This window comes from Amblyraja radiata, assembly GCF_010909765.2.
Source record: "Amblyraja radiata isolate CabotCenter1 chromosome 43 unlocalized genomic scaffold, sAmbRad1.1.pri SUPER_43_unloc_2, whole genome shotgun sequence".
Taxonomy (NCBI): Eukaryota; Metazoa; Chordata; class Chondrichthyes; order Rajiformes; family Rajidae; genus Amblyraja; species Amblyraja radiata.
The window spans coordinates 474864-492458 of NW_022630090.1; the positions used below are offsets into that span (position 1 = coordinate 474864).

Consider the following 17595-nt stretch of genomic DNA (forward strand, 5'->3'; position numbering starts at 1 on the left):
AGATGTCCGTGATCATGGCCGTCCATCGGGTTTGACCAACTCCCCTTTTTTCCAGTAAAAAACATTCCGAGGAAAAATAAATTTGCGCGAAATTCGGGAAAATTTTGGTTCCGTCCGCGGGATGATTGGCGGACACCCGCGCCTGCGCAGTGGGTGGAAGCTGGTGACCAATGACGTCGTCTCTCCGCGCCTGCGCAGTGGGGGAGGCTGGTGACCAATGACGTCGTCTCTCCGCGCCTGCGCAGTGGGGGTGCGGGATCAGATCGCCGCCATTGTCAACGCCTCGCCTCGATGATCCGGGCCTAGTCTGGGTGAGTGAAGCCGTGAAACCCATCCTCGCCCCATGGCCGATGGATCGGGCGGGGCTGTGTGGGGGGTGGTGTCTGCCCGCCCGTCCATCGGCCCCATCTGGCGCCCAGTGAGTGGGTCTACACCTCCCCAACACAACAGGCAGCCAGGCGGGCGGGCGCTGCTCCGGCCGGGTCTACACCTCCCCGCCCCCCGCCGGTCCCTCGCCCCCCGCCCGCCATCGCCTCGGGGTGAACGGCTCAAAACTGCCCAAAACTCCTGGGGCTGAGAGGGGAGACAATACACTGCGCAGGCGCGTGGGAAGCGTTGAGGGTGCCGACGGTCGCGTCTGTGCATGCGTGGGAGTGTCAGGGCGCCGACGCAGTTCGTTGCGCAGCCGCAATGTGCTTTTAGCATTGCCGGCGGTCATAGTGCGCATGTGTGGGAACCTTAGGGTGCCGGCGGCAATCGGTGCGCATGTGTGTGAGAGGACTAGGGAAACTACAACTCCCAGCAGCCCTCACGGTTGGATTCAATGTGGAGCCCGGATGGAGCAGCAACATTACTCAAATAAACTATTTTCTCTTCTAAAAAAACTTTTGTTAATTTTCATTTGAAAAATAAACTCTTTCTATATTTCCTACGTGAACTTTTTTCTCTCTAATTACTAAAATATATGTTTTAAATTTGTATTTGAAAACTAAGCTCTTTCAATATTTCCTAAGTAAACTTTTTTCTCTCAAATTACTCAAATAAACGTTTTTTCTACTAAAATAACAATTTTTAACATTTTTATTTAAAAAATAAACTCTTCCTTCTCCACCCTGCCCGCCCGCCCTCCCTCACACCGGCCGCCGAGTGTCACTCCGCCAACAGCCATAACCGCTTTCAAAACAAACCCTCCTACATCAACGCCGAGGCTCGGAGGAGAGAGGGAGGGAGGGAGGAGAGAGGGGGAAAGAGGGAGGGAGGAGAGAAGAGAGGGAGGAGAGAGGGAGGGAGGAGAGAAGAGAGAGAGGGAGGAGAGAAGAGAGGGAGGGAGGAAAGAAGGGAGAGGCCCCCTTCCGCCGTCTGAAGCACCTACACCGCTCGGCCCCGCACCTTCCTGTTGGCTGGCGGAGGAGGGGAGGCGGTGGCGAGTAGATCCCAACTGCCTCCCCCTTTGGCGGTGGACAGGGACGGGCTGCGGGGCGATGATGCCGGTGTTGTCCGAGGAGCACTGACCTTCCTTCCCCCTAACCACCTCCTCTGCCCCTTCCCCTCTCTCGCTCTCTCTTTCTCTCTTTCTCTCTCTTGTACATCTATTCATCCTGCACTGATCTCCCTATCCACCTCGCATTGATTCTCCTGCCACCCCTCTGCCCCCCCCCATCCATCCTACCCTGGTCCCCCAATTCATATTGTACTGACCCCCTTCCCATCCATCCTACACTGTCTCTACCCATTCATCCTGCACAGACCCCCCGATCCACACTGTACTGACCCACCCATTCATCCTGTACTGAGACCCCATTCATCCTGCCCTGGGAGTTCCTACCATATTATTCTTAAATGATCAAACTCGGAACATTCCATAAGAGGAAACGACCTCTTAGTCATTTTCAGATTCACATATTTCTCTCTGAAATCTCCTCTCATTCTCCTAATCTTCACCAAGCCTCTTCATCACAACACCTTTGTAGGACACTTTCCTTTATCTGTTAAGAAATCTGTTAGATCTAGCGCCAAGACCTGTATGTCCTTCCAAAATATTAAGTGCACTATAATATGCTTAGATCAGTTATATAATCTACCTTTTACAAATCCATGCAAGATCTCCTCAATTAACTCAAACCACTGCAAGTTCCTGCTAGTTTGTGTTTCCCTGCTTATTGTCTCCAACATATCACTCAGCTCTATTGTTAAAACAAATTGCCTGAATTAACAGAGTCATAGCATGACACAGGATGGAAACAGGCCCTTCAGCCCAACTTGCCCACACTGATCAACATTTCCCAGCTACACTAGTCCCACCAGCCTGCATTTGGTCCATATCCCTCCAAACCTGTCCTATCCATGTGTCTGTATTACTGTTTCATAAATCTTGGGATGGCCCCTGCCTCAACTCCCTCCTCTGGCAGCTTGTTCCGCACACCCACCCACAAAAGTTACACCAATTCCTATTAAATCTTTTCCCCTTCACCTTAAACCTATGTCCTCTGGTCCTCGATTCACCTACTCTGGGCAAGAGAGTATGTGCATCGAGTCCTCTCATGATTGTATACACATAATCATCTTTATAACAGTTATAACATTACTTTTATATACATTTAAAGTGGATCTCTGCAGCTATTTCATGAGTGAAGGTAGCATATTTAAAACTTCCCAATCCTTGGGTACCTTTCTCATCAATGGGGAAGATCGAAATGATGACAATCTGCCATCATGAGTTCACTCTCCTCAACAATCCACTTCAAGTTAAGCAGTCATTGTCACATCATGCTTAGCAATTTTCAGCTCGTCCATTAGCCTTGGTACCTTCACTTCTACCAACATTTTGTCAGCATCATCTTCCTTCATAAACACTATTGTAACCTACTCATTAAATCTTCCCACTTTGCCTTGTATGTAGAAGCATTTGTCACCTTTCTTGTCCCTCATTGGTCTCAGTTCATCACTTATTACATATATCTTCTCTTGCTCGAAATTTTACATTCTACAGGATAGTATAGCGCTGGAGCAGGCCCACAATGTTCGTGCCAGCTAAACTAATCGTGTTTGCTTTCACATGACCTATATTTTCCATTCCCTGCATATCCATTTATCTATCTAACAGGCTCTTAAATGCCACTATTGTATCTGCCTACATCACCACCACCCCTAGGCAATACATTCCAGGCACCTACCACTTCACTGTGTAAAATAACTTCCCCCACACACCTCCCGAGGCCCGCGGCCATCGGCCCCTGAAGAGGACTCGGCGTTGTTAGTGGAGAGGTCGGTGTGTTGGTCAATTATGGCGCCGACCGACGGATATGCAGAGGTGAGGGCGCCATTGCTGAGGGAAGGAACCTGGCATGGGGGGGACCGCCATGAGGGAGGGGGGGAAACAATAAACAATGGAGGACCCGGCGTGGGGGACCTCCGTGAGGGATGGGGGAAGAACAAAGGGGGGCCAGGTGCGAGGGGGAATTTGTAACTTTGTTAGCACCCTTTATGAGCGATTATTTATAGGCGACCTTGGGTATGCAAGCAAAGAATTTCACTGTCACCTGTAACAGGTGACAATAAAGTATTCAATTCAATTCCTTTCAATTTGTCCCTCTCACCTTAAAGCTATAGCCTCTATTCTTTGACATTTCCTCCCTGGGAAAACATGATCCAAAATAATCCAAACTGATAAGGCTATAATGTGCTCCTTAATGTGGTTGAGGATGGAACTTCACTTAAGTCACTAAATCTGAATGGGAACCTTGTTTTAATTAATTAAGTTGATTAAATTAGGCTAGTTTTAATATGTTAGCCTGATAACTGCCACTCCATCTTATCACCTCGAGAGTGGTCCTGTGTTATCATCTACCTTATCGAAAACCCTCGGACTATCTGTAATCAGACTTTACTGGAATTTACCTTGCACTAAACATTATTTCCTTTATCCTGTATCTGTACACTGCGGACGGCTTATTTGTAGTCATGTACAGTATAGTCTCTCCGCTGATTGCCTAACACGTAATAAAACGTTTTTCACTGTTCCTCGGTACACGTGACAATAAATTAAACTAAACTAAACATTGTGGAGACTGAAAGTGATTGCCATGGGTTATACAATCTGACATATGGTGTGCTCAGTGTTCTGAAGAATGGTTTTAAAGTTAGATAGAAGTCAGATGCAAGTCAGTAGAAATTAAAAACTGTTCTTTATTTCAAGTGTTGATGATGGCCGATAAAAACAAACTGAGGAACCGAATGAGTCAGGCAGCATCTGTAGAAGATGATTTTTATGGTTACGACCCTTCTTCAGACTGATGGAGTAAAGGGGAGATAGAGAGAGGTAAGGATAAGGGGTTGGACAAGACCAGGTAATTGGCAGATAAACCAGGTGAGGGGTGGGAATGTGAAGACAATAATTGAGGCTGGAGGTGATAAGTGCGGAAGACCAAAGGATGTACATGTTGGAAGCTGGTAAGAAAGGGGTGGGAAGTGAAATGTAGAATCGGAGGGAGAGATGGGGGTTAGAGTGGAACAGTGGGTTGAGGAGGGGGGCTTAGAAGGAGGAGGGGGGAGAAGAACAATGGTCGCAATGAAGATGGAAGGGTGGGTGATGAGCAGATTGAGAATGTGGAGGAGGGGAACAGAAATGTGTGACTGGGATGGGGTTTAGAAAGGAAGGTGTGTATGGGGTAGGAGAGGCAGGTTTGGGGAGCTGAGATGTGGATAGAGGTGAAGGAGGGATTACCTGGAATTGAAGTTTTCAATGTTCATACTGTGTGGTTTAGATGACCTTTGGAACATGAAGTGCTGTTCCTCCAGTTTGTGTACTGCCTCAAGGCCAAGGGAGTATGGGAATTGGAAGAGGGATTAAAATGGCTAGCAACCTGGACCTCCTGTCTCTGGCTGTAGAATTTACACTGACAAGTAGTATGAGTTATCCCAACCGATGATACATCAAATTCTATATTAATTTAGTTGCTTCGTTGTCATTTGTTTCATTTTCCTTATGCCATCTTTTATATAATCTATTGGATATTCTTAGGTCCGACTGAATTCAAAGTTGTCTAAACTTATTCTGATTAAAACATAACAATCAGGTTAGACCAACCTTGTGAGGCAAGCCATTGTACTGAGGTACAGTGCAAAGCACCAACATCTTTTCACTGTACCTCAGTATCCGTGACAATAAAGTAAACTAAATAGTAAGATTAAACGAGAATTTACCAGTTTGAAGTTTGATCTGTATTTTATGAGGTGTTACGATGCGGGATTACGTGAAGAAGCCCGCCAGGACGCATGCGTCTCATTCTTCAAAGCAGCGGTGTGAAATCACAGATAACTGTAATGACTAAATATAGTAAGATTAGAGAAGAGATACCAGTTAAGTATATGATCAAGGGTGGGAGCGGAGGGCACGTAATCCCTCATCGTAACTCCTCATAAAATACAGATCAAACTTCAAACTGGTAAATTCTCGTTTAATCTTACTATTTTACTTCGGAGTCACGTGAGTGACTACGTGAAGGTTTTAAAGCTCTGTGATTTCATGCCGTGGAAACGAGTCCATGCATCACGTCTGCCTTGACTGTAGGAGGAATAGTGTTAACATAATTTGGACATGAATTCGACATTGAAATCATAAAATTTATTAACACAAATTATAACCCTTTTATGGGTAGAATTAATTTACAGAACTTAAATTTTTTCAGCAAATGTTCCAGATTTCATTACTGGTTTATTGTAAAATAATTGGAATGTTCTTTCCCCTGACCATCCTGCTGCTTCGAGGACTTGGTCCATGGGCACATCCAATTGTACTGCTGCCGATGTAGCTGCAGCCCTGGTGGAATGAGATTTAAAAATGTTAGTATCCACCCCAGCCTGTGTATGCACCTGTTTCAGCCATCTCGGGATGGTCTGGACCGACACTCTTTTGTGAGGTTGCTTGTGGCTGATCAGAAATCCCTTCTCATTGCCTCTTAGGATTTTTGTTTTCTCTATGCATAATGACAGGTGTCTAACTATACAGATACGGTCATCTGAAGGGTATGACCTAAATTGTATATTGAGGCCTGCTGATCCCTGTCTGTTCTGCTTTACTAGCTCGTAGATGTGGAACGTAATATTGTCAGGTGAGGAGGTCATGTTGTCCAGTCTAAGTTTATGCAGTGACTGAAACCTCTGTGCCGCGACCAATGCCATTAACATGACTGTTTTTAAAGTCAGTCTGTGTAGGGACAGAGCTGATGCTGGAGACCAGTTTCTGAGCGTCTTCAGGACAATGCTTACATCCCAAATTTGGGAGTACCTGTTTTTTGGGGGATTAGTATTAAAAATTCCCCTCATGAGCTTAGTTACCAGAGGGTGAGTCCCTACAGTGTAACGCTCTGTCCCTTGCCATAGGTAAGTCGACAGGGCACTTATGGCGCTGTTGATGGCACTGTAACTGAGCCCCTCATCATAGTGGAGGCCAGCCAGATATTCCAGAACATACGGGATGTTCATGTTTCTGTTGGTGATGTTGTTCTTATGGCAGTACATTTCCCACTTCCTGATGTAGACCAGATACTGTGTTTTAGTTGATTGTCTTTGGGCCGCCGAGATCATGTTCGCTGTTTGGTCCGTTAGTCCCAGTTGTAGAAGTGGTGTCTTTAAACTCTACAAATTAATAGGTTCAAACATTTATGGCATGGGTGGCTATCCCCTGTTACGGGATGTAGCAATAAGTCTGGTCTATGTGGGATGGTAATACATGGTTCTAACACCATGTTTTGTAACACTGGGAACCATGGTTGTGTAGGCCAATCGGGTACTACCAAAATACCAGACGCACAGTCTTGTTGTATTTTCCTTAATACCCGACTGATGGGGCAGAAAGGAGGGAATGCGTAAATAAACAATTTCCCCCAATGCAGCGAAAATGCATCTGTCGCCGCTGCCCCAGGGTCTGGTTCCCATGAAACATAGTTTGGTATCTGGTTGTTTAGTCTGGATGCGAATAGATCGATATCTGGTGTTCCATATTTTGCTGTAATATCAGCAAATACTATTTTGTTCAACATCCATTCGGTGTTTTCATTAAAGTTGCGTGACCTGGTGTCTGCCACTAAATGTTGTCTTCCTGGTAGGTAAGTGGCTGATATCCAAATATCTCTCTGGATGCACAATTGCCAAATTGAATTAGCCAGATTGTCACATGATATCGATGTGTTTCCACCCATGTGGTTGATGTATGCTACCACGGTGGTATTGTCTATTTGTAGTCTAACATGCTGATGATATGACCCAGTACAATATGATTTAAGGCCATGGAATGCACCCAACATTTACAAGTAGTTTATGCCCAGTGTGAGTAAGAAAGATGCCTCCTGTGCTGGTGATGGTATTGGTGGCTCCCCACCCAAGTGCACTGGCATCAGTTTGTAGTACCATGGAAGGGTTACTGACAATGATTGGGTTGGAACAAAGCCTGATGTTGTCTATCCACCATTTTAGTTCCGTTTTGGCTTGGATTAGTAGTCTCATAGGTCTGTCAACGTGACCTGCATTAATTTTGAACATTTGTATTTTTGCTCTCTGTAAGTTTTGATAATGTAGAGGTCCAAATTGTGTGGCTGGGAAAGCAGCCACCATTTTACCAATTACTTTTGCTACCAATCTGATGGATGGATTTCTGATGTCAATGAGGTTATTGCAAGCCTCTATTAAACCTCTAGCCTTTCCCTTAGGTAGTGTCACCGTCATGTGAACTGAGTCAATGGTGAATCCCAAATAGTCCATAGTAGTGGACGGTGTTAGTTTCGATTTAACTGGATGGATGATAATTCCCAGTGTTTCAAATAGCTGTTTTGTGGCTGTTACAGTTTGTATGGCCAATTCCAAAGTTATGCCCACAATGAATATGTCATCTAAATATGCCATAACCATGTGTTCCGTTTCCGTAGAAATGCTAGGGCTGGTTTAACATTTTTTGTGAACAGCCTGGGGGCTGATGATAGCCCATTTGGCAGTGCTTTATACTGTCAGAGTTGTCCCATCCAGTTGAATTTTAAGTAACATCTGTGGTCACCTCGTATAGGTACTGTATAGTAAGCATCTTTTAAATCGATGCTGGCCATGAAGTAACCTTTGGAAATTAATTGTTTAGCAGTAACAAAGGTTTCCATTTTAAAGTGAATATATTGTACAAATGTATTCCATTTTGTCAGATCGATGATGATGCGACAACCACCAACTTTTTTGATTTTGGTAAAAATATTGGACACGAATTCTAATGGTTCGTGTGGAGTTATCTCAATTGCACCTTTTATGTAAAGCCGCTACAGTTCAGCTTGTGCCTCTGATTTTTTTCTTTATCAGAGAGCACGAACACTCGGTTCGGTATATGTTGAACTGGGGGGCTATACTTGTGTATAAACTCTATTGTATATCCCTGGATACTGCTTAAGATGTAAGTATCGGTTGTTAACATGCTCCATGCATTCAAAAACCAGTGTAGTCTCCCCTCAACCTCCATGCTCTCCATATCTTTTAGGGAACCAGACCCACCTACCTCCATTGTTATCAGTGGCAGGTGTATTTCTTTTTGTATTTTTTCCGCTGTTGTTGTTGCGCTGGTGCCTTGTTTTTCGGTTTGGTTGGCGTTGGGGTTCCCCGCATCTTCCAAGAAGGCCGGCCTGGGCCATGGCCTAAAAAAGACTCATGTTTGAAATACCGTGCTTTCGAGCTTTCACCAGTTCTGCTGGTGGGCGCGTAGGGATGCTGTCTTTGGCTGTAGTGGGTTTTTGTTGGTGTTCCTTTTATTAACCCCAAGGTTTTGGCTTCCTCATCGAGATCTTTTACCTGCTTCGATAGGTTGCCTCCGAACAAGAGTATGGGTGGTTTCGTGGTCCCAGGTTTGCACAGTCCCGCGAATTTTGTGTTCAGTGTGGGTTGAATGGCATTTTTCCTGATGTTATTTATTTCATGCTGGGTGTTGCAGTATGGTGCCATTGCATCTTGTTGGTCCTGTGACATATCCCTGTCGTCCACTGTACGGGCAAATGCTGTTATCCCTGCGGTCAGTAATTTCAGTACTTTTTGCAATTGTACATCCATACTCCTGACTCCTGTTCCAATGTGTTTCCATATACAGTTGTTAACTATTGGAACGTTCAGAGATATTCAATTGCCCGGTGCCAGGTGTCTTCCTGTGGTGTCCAGTACAGCCTGCTCTTGTAACTGGTTTAGAGACATGTAGTCTATACTGGCCGCAAGCTTTGGCTCCAGATGTTGTCCAGCCTGTTCCGGCTGTAATAAATTGGCCACCATGTCCAGTAAGTTCTCTTTTTCTCGCACCCCATGCACACTTGTCTTTTCTTCTGCGGACCCCTCTTCCAGGTCAGCCCAGAACTGACCCGCAGTGCTCCCCTCCGATGAGGTAGAAACACCGTGCAGCCCTTGAAAATGTACTGCTGTGGGTTTATCATAGGGCCCACAGTGACCCGACTCCATCTCCCGGAGTCTGTCACGTTGGAACAAATGCTCCATACACCGCTCCATTCGGCTCCAACGCTCTCGCTCGCTGGCCGCCCGCGGTGGTTCAAAGTCGGACTCCTCCGAGTCCACGACCTTGTAAGTTTGGTGTCTAGCCTTGCCGCCCGGCCGCGTGGATTTGGCCGGTGCGGATGCGACATCGGGCACAGCTGATCCCACTACGGGTGATCCAAGTGCCGTCGGCTGCTGTTGATGGCTGCCCGCTGCTCCGCGGTCCTCCCTCACCAGCTTTGGTCCCAATCCCTATGAAGCGCTTCGAAAGGCTGGTCCACTCCCATATTAAATCCAGCATCCCTGCCTCACTGGACTCCCATCAATTTGCATACAGGGCAAATAGATCGATAGAGGATGCCATCTCTCTGGCCTTTCACACTGTCCTGACTCACCTGGACAGACAGGGCACGTATGTGAGGATGCTCTTCATTGACTATAGCTCTGCATTCAATACGGTCATCCCCACCAAGCTCACCACCAACCTCCACCAGCTAGGCCCCAGCTCACCGATATGCGATTGGATCCTGAACTTTCTCACGGAGCGACCGCAGGCAGTGAGACTGGGCCCGCACCTGTCCTCCACCATCACCCTGAGCACCGGCACACGACAGGGCTGTGTACTAAGCCCCATGCTCTACTCCCTCTTCACTCACGATTGTATCCCTGCATTCGACACCAACACCATCGTGAAGTTTGCAGACGACACAACAGTGATTGGGCTGATCACCAACGGTGATGAAACAAACTTCAGAGCGGAGGTGCAGAACCTGGCGGACTGGTGCGCCAATAACAACTTGGCACTAAACACCTCCAAGACCAAGGAGCTGATTATTGACTTCGGGAGGTCCCATACTGGAGAACACGCCCCAATCTCCATTTACGGGGAAAGTGTGGAGAGAGTGTCCAGCTTTAAGTTTCTGGGCACTCACATTTCAGAAGACCTCACGTGGTCCACAAACACCGCTGCGCTGGTCAAGAATGCACAGCAACGACTGATCTTCCTGAGGACATTAAAACAGACTGGTCTGCCCCAACAGCTGCTGACAACGTTCTACCGCTGCACCACAGAGAGCATACTAATGTATGGCATATCTGTGTGGTATCTCAGCTGCACGGAGGCGGAGAGGAGAGCTCTTCAGCGCGTCGTCAACAGAGCGCAGCGGATCATCGGGACAGATCTACCAGCCTTGGAGGGCATCCACCACGCGCGGTGCCTCAGGAAGGCCCTCAGCATCCATAAGGACTCATCACACCCCTGTCACGGTCTGTTTAAACTACTCCCCTCCGGCAGACGTTACAAGGCCTTCTACGCCCGAACCTCCAGACTCAGGAACAGTTTTATCTCAAGAGCTATAGCGGCTCTGAACCGGCCCTAATGAGTGCCCCCCCACCCAACTCCTTTGGACAGTCTCACTCAGATGGTCACGTCAATCAATTCAGCTTGCTTATTTATGTATTGTATGTATTTACCTTTCTTGTACATCAGTGGAACTGCACACTAAATCTCGTTGCACTGACGTGCAATGACAATAAAATATATTATTATTATTATTATTATTGTCGCAGCCCTTGTTTTCTTTGTTTTCTCCATTTCCCTACCTGTAGTTGGGAATGGAAACAAAAAAGACCGCAGAGTAAACCCTTACCTGCAATTAGCGGCTTTAAACTGCCGCCGCGGGGGAACGTCCTTCCACCGCGTCTGTCGTTTCGCAATGCGTGTAGCGATATGACACGCATGCGTCCTGGCGGGGTTCTTCACGTAGTCACTCACGTGACTCCGAAGTAAAACTAAACCTTTCAGCCAAGCATGCCTAGATTAGTTTGAATAGTCACCTGAAATTCCAGTGTGGTAAACTACAACTTCTGAATCTTTCTTGATTATTCAAACCTTTTTTATTTTTCTAAAACATGTATGAGGGACGATTTTTTGAATAGACTTTATTTTGGCATTGAGACTGGAATGATATTGTATTTAATCCATGAGAGCTCTGACCCAGAATACAAAGTATATCAAAAGTAATAGAGCATTGAATATTATCAGACATAAGAACAGATCAATGTCCGAAATTTGCCTTGGAGTGCAAAACCTTCAGGTTGTTTTATTTTATTCAATAAATTGATTAAGATTACACCTGTATGGCGAAATACGAAATACACATCTAATATAATAAAATATTTTGAATCATATAGCATGGACACAGGCCTAACAACCCATTAAGATTGTGTTGCCAAAAAAGATCCATTTATAACCTCTGACACTCATCACAATGTATTTACCATATATACCATCAACTTGGACATTTAGACTTTAGAGGTACAGTGTGGAAGCAGGCTCTGCGTCCACGCCTACCAGTGATCGCCCAATACACTAGCACTATCCTACATACTTGGGACAATTTACAATTTTCAAAAGCCAATTAACCTACAAGCCTATATGTCTTCGGAGTGTGGGAGGAAACCGGAGCACCTAGCAAAAACCCATGCGGTAACGGGGAGAATATATATACTCTGTACAGACAGCTCCCGTAGTCAGGATCGAACCTGGATCTCTGGTGCTGTAAGGCAGTAACTACCACTGCGTCACTGTGCCGCCCTTCTCCAGAGACTCACTAACCTCCGACCACCCACACCTATCTGTGAGCCAGAACTTCATTAATGACATTTTGATATCAGAACTTTTGTTAATACACCTAACGGGCTCAAAAAGCCGAACAGCATTTTAGTTGTCATATCAAAGTTGCACCATCTTCAACAACACATAAAGGTGGCGTGAAAAAAATTCTTATCCAAGAGAAGTGATTAAAGCTCAACACCAGATGGCACAGTGGCCTAGCTGAGTTGCTGCATTACAGCGCCAGAGATCCAGGTTCGATCCTGACTACGGGTGCAGTCTGTATAGAGTTTTTACCTGCTCCCCATGACTTGCGTGGGTTTCTCTGGGTGTTCAGTTTCCTCCCGCACTCCAAAGGTATACAGGTTTGTAGGCTAATTATCTTCTATAAATGTAAATTGTCCCTAGTGTTAGTGTGCAGGGATTGCTGGTCGGAGCAGACTCGGTGGGTCAAAGAGTCTGTTTCGGCGCTCTATCTCTAAACTAAACCAAGTTTTTCTTTAAAGAATTCCACAAAATTGGCCTCGAAATTCCCAGCTTCCTACTATGTCTGCAGATGGCAATGTGGTAACATTATACATAATCGCACATTTCTGCATATTCCTTTGATATTTCCTCCATCTGTCAGAAGCCAGATGTTCTATTGTTTGGTGATAAGGTTGCATGTAAAATGTGGCTTATGCAAAATAGCTGTAGGTGGCATTTTTATGAATGTAATGTGAATTCACAAGAAGGGGAGAGGCTTCTGCACTATCCATTTCTAGCAACTGTCCAAAAAGATGAACATCCTCAGTATCAAAGTGGGTGTGAATCGAGGCATCGTGATTAGGTCTCCGTGGAGGAGGAGCCATCTTGGAGGAACGGCTGCTAACCAGCTGCCGTCCGTTAAACACGCTTTTTTAAAAGTTTTTTAGTTAGTCCTTGTAGATCAGTGCATGCTCCTTTAACATAGTGACCTCACCACTACTGACCACTCCCCATTGTCTCTTGTATAATTGTAGCTTCCCCACCTCCAGCTCGCTCTCTAGCTCCAGTGATGACCACGGACAGCTAGGGCACAGTGCGTGTAGTGCATATAATAAAGTTATGTAGTAAAATACTTTGTGTGTCAAGAAGTCCTTTTTTACACGGTGTCAGCGCGGTAGACTTGCGTCTCCTGTTCATCGGCTTTATTTTATTATTTGTTTATCCCAGTTGTGTCCCCACCTCAACATTTTTACTATGTCCAACTCGTATCGTCGTCCCGACACGCTCGTTTTTGACACGGACATCGTGCACCGCTGGACTGTCTTCCAGCGCGACTACGAACACTGTATCGCGATCGCTCATCCTGGTGCCTCTCCTGCGGTACAGGCTCACCTACTCCTCAACCTGGCTGGTCCGGAGGCAATGGAACATTATGCCTCGTTCGAATTCGCCCCTCCGGAAGACCGCAACGACCCGGTATGTCTCATAGCCAAATTCACTGCCCTATGCGATATATCCACCAATAACATTATTGAGCGTTTTAAGTTCTTCCAAAGGCGTCAGACTCCCGGTGAGCATATTGACGCTTTCATTGCCTCTTTGCGACATATGGCTCGGCGGTGCCGCCTTGAAGCGATAACACCGGACGAAATGATCAGGGACGTCCTGGTCAACGGTCTCCTAAACTCTAAGCTGCGTGACGAGCTCCTGATGAAGCCTGATCTAACGCTACGGGATGTCATGCATGCCGCTCGCATGGCCTCTGCTGTTGGCTCCGTATCTCAACCGGTGTCCCAGGACATCAATTTCACCGGTACTGCTGGCCGCCGGCCGATCAATTGCCCGCCACGCCAGTGCACCGCCTCTGCACCCGCTAAGGTCACCCCTCGTCGCTGCCCAAATTGCAATTTCTCTTCCCACCAGTTCAACGTTTGCCCAGCGCAGGGTAACACTTGTAATTCCTGCGGGAAGCTGAACCACTTTTCTGCAGCATGTCGATCGCGTGGGAAACCTGCCCCTGCTCCTAGAAGGAGTCTAAACAACCTTGTGGACTGGGATAGCGCGCCTGGTTCCCAGTACCAGCCAGATGAACTCCCTGACTCTGATACGAGTTCCTCCCATGGTGATTCAACTGTGTTTTCGCTTTTGGGTGCACCTGCATTGATAACAGATCCCTCTGTACATGTTACTGTGAATGGACACTCCTTCCCTGCGAAGGTCGATACTGGTGCTTTTGCCAATGTTATGTTGTTAGCCTCTTCAAGCAGATAAGCTCGGGGGAGAGGGTGACTCCCGATGACTCCCGCCTTCATGCCTATGGGGGAGGTATTCTGGTCGCTGTGGGGAAGGCCACGGTTATCTGTACAATTCTTGAGACCTCTCGGCCCCTCACTTTTCTCCTGCTGGAATCTGAAAACGCCACCTTGCTGGGCGCCCGTGCATGCCAGGACTTTGGTTTGGTCTCTTTCCACCGCGACATCCACCTGGTGCAGGCTCCCATGGACCCCATGAACGAGTATCCCGACCGTTTTGATGACGTTCTGGGCAAACTGCCCTGTGCCTACAAAATCGTTGTTGACCCGGGGTTCAACCCGGTGATTAGACCGGCCCACCGTGTGTCTTTTGCCATGAAGGGCCGCGTGGAGTCCACACTGCGTGACATGGTGGCCATGGGCATCCTCAAGGAAGTGAGCGCTCCCATCCAGTGGGTCTCCACCATGGTCGTCGCTGCCAAGAAGGACGCGAACGAGATCAGGATCTGCATCAACCCGAAAGACCTGAACCTTGCTATCAAACGCCCGCACTATCCCATGCGGACGGTGGAGGACGTCGCTGCACAGGTCGGTCCGGCCACAGTCTTCTCGGTCCTAGATGCCAAGAGCTCCTTTTGGCAGATCCCTCTGGATGAACGTTCCTCCTTCCTGACAACCTTTAGCACACCTTTCGGCAGGTTCCGTTTTCTCCGCATGCCTTTTGGGATCAACTCAGCAAGCGAGGTTTTCCAGCGCACCATGGAACACCTGTTTGCCGGGTTGCCGTGCGCTATCATTGTGGATGACATAGTCTGTACCATGATATATTCTAACTGTTCCCTGCTTATGGTCTGATTCTAGCGTATGAGCCGTGGGCGCTTTTGTTTCCAAGAGGAAGGATGTAGATCAGTGCATGCTCCTTTAACATAGTGACCTCACCACTACTAACCACTCCCCATTGTCTCTTGTATAATTGTAGCTTCCCCACCTCCAGCTCGCTCTATAGCTCCAGTGATGACCACGGACAGCTAGGGCATAGTGTGTGTAGTGCATATAATAATGTTATGTAGTAAAATACTTTGTGTGTCAAGAAGTCCCTTTTACAGTCCTGTCTCGTCCGTTTGGAGAAATTGACTTTTTAATGTGGGAGTAGGGGGCAATTTTATTTATAGGTCCCTACCTGGTCGGTGCGGCAGCTTTTTCTCCGGGCTGCCCGTCGACCCGTCCTCGCGGCCTACCAGCGGGCTTAGAGCGCCGTTTCCTGGCGGGGACCGCCCAGCGTCTCGGCCTCGGTGGCGGCACAGCGCTGGAGCGCTATCGTGGAGCAGAGCGGGCGATGCCTTGCCTGGGTCGCCGCGCTGGAGCGACGCGCTGGAGCTCCGGTGAGCTGTGACCGCCGAGAGCAACACCTCCGGGCTGCGGGCCTGCGGAGCGGAGCGGGCGTCGCCGATTTCAACATCGGGAGCCTGGGAGCTCCAAACCGGCGCGGCCTTGTCGGCTTCGGAAGCCGCGGTCTACAGCTTGGAAGCGGCTGTTCCAGGTGGCCCAGCCGCTGAGAGGACTCTCCGGACGCCGGGGCAAGACCACCCGGTGAGAACGGCCAGGAACATCGGGCCTCCGTAGAGGCAACTGCGGTGGCAGGCCTGACTTTGGGTGCACTTCCGGTTGGGGACTGGACATTGTGCCTTCCCCCACAGTGGTAACCATTGTGGGGGATGATTTTCTGTCTCTACGTAATCCTGTTAGTCTTTGTCCAATATGGCTGCCGTGGAGGGAGAGTGTACGCTGGCGCGCTTTGGCTGCTCTCTCTTCACATTGTGTTTTTGATTTTCTGTTTTTGGACTGAATTCTGTTTTTAGTTTGTGTCTCTGTGATGTCTTTATTATTTATTTTACTCTGATTATATGCTTATATTCCTGTTAATCTATGTAAGGTGTCCTCGAGATGTCTGAAAGGCGCCCAACAAATAAAATGTATTATTATTATTCAGATAATTTCACATAAAACTGTTGGCAGATTCAACATCCTACTCTGAATGCAGCTAAACCGGGGAGGAGGCAGCCGCTCCAGACTTTCCAAGCCGCCCGCCCTACCTACCTAATCTACGCTAAAAATCTTCCATTCCGACATCCGAAAAATTCCGAAACCCGAGAAGTGTCTGGTCCCAAGTCTTTCGGATAAAAGGCTGTGCACCTGTACTACCATTACACCTTTAATTTAACCACCATAGAGTAGCTTGAGGTGGATCAACAGCACTATAACATTGGTTGTGTTGGTAAAACCATATAAAATGCGTTGAATTGTTTGACATCCTATTTACGCACCAGACATAATGACTTCTGGAGTTTACACAGTTGTTGCGAAGACCTGCACGCTCTCATTTGTTTAGCGTGATTGATGTTGTATGGAATTGGCTGCTTCAACCGTGGAAAAAGACATCCATACAAAGGCCTGCAACTCCTTTTCTGAGCTTTACACCTCCATTCATTCTGGCTCCAGTCGTGGACAGGACCTGTGGAAAGCTAAGCAATGTCTCACAGATTCACTGTCACCACTGAGCGGTTATTTTCTTCCTTCAGTGCACCTCAGGAGACAACATCTGTATCCAGCTGAGCACAACTTGGAGATAACTGTGGTCTCCGATACAGATATTTCACAGTTCTCCCTGTCCGATTTCCTCACTTGGGACATCAAACAACCCAGCAAAAATGCAATGATCTGTGCAATTGGACTCAGTAAAGCATGAGTATCCAAACTGGTATGCGGTATGCATTAATTATTTTCAATGACAATGTTGCATTTGAGTACTAGTTATCCAGGACTTACAGTACATAAACAGCTACCAGCAAGGAAAAAAATGTTGTTAGCAAGTTAAACACCACATGTTGGTGCTGAAAATATGTAGTCAGAATTGTGAGCGGCAGAGTTCTTGCCTTACAGCCGCCAGAGACCCAGGTTTGATCCTGACTATGGTTGCTGTCTGTACGGAATTTGTACATTCTCCCTGTAATTGCGTGGGTTTTCTCCGGGTGCTCCGGTTTCCTCCCCCACTCCAAAGACGTACAGGTTTGTAGGTTAATTGGCTTCTGTAAATTGTAAATTTTCCCTAGTGTACGAGGATATCGCTGGTCGGTGCGGACTCGGTGGGTCGAAGGGCCAGTTTCCACACTGTATCGATAAATTACAAAGTCTAAAGTTAATATGATCATGTTTTAAACTAATCACTGAATAATTAGTAGTACTGATTACCCATTTTTG

The 17595-nt window shown here is 47.1% G+C and overlaps 1 long non-coding RNA gene across 1 annotated transcript in view; it reads left to right on the forward strand.

The window, feature by feature from the left end:
- Positions 1-213: 213 nt before the first annotated feature.
- LOC116969072 overlaps positions 214-17595 on the forward strand; it is a 31109-nt gene continuing 13727 nt past the window's right edge. Inside the window, exon 1 of the long non-coding RNA XR_004410613.1 lies at positions 214-311. This is a non-coding gene — a long non-coding RNA (uncharacterized LOC116969072). The remainder of the gene's footprint in view (positions 312-17595) is intronic.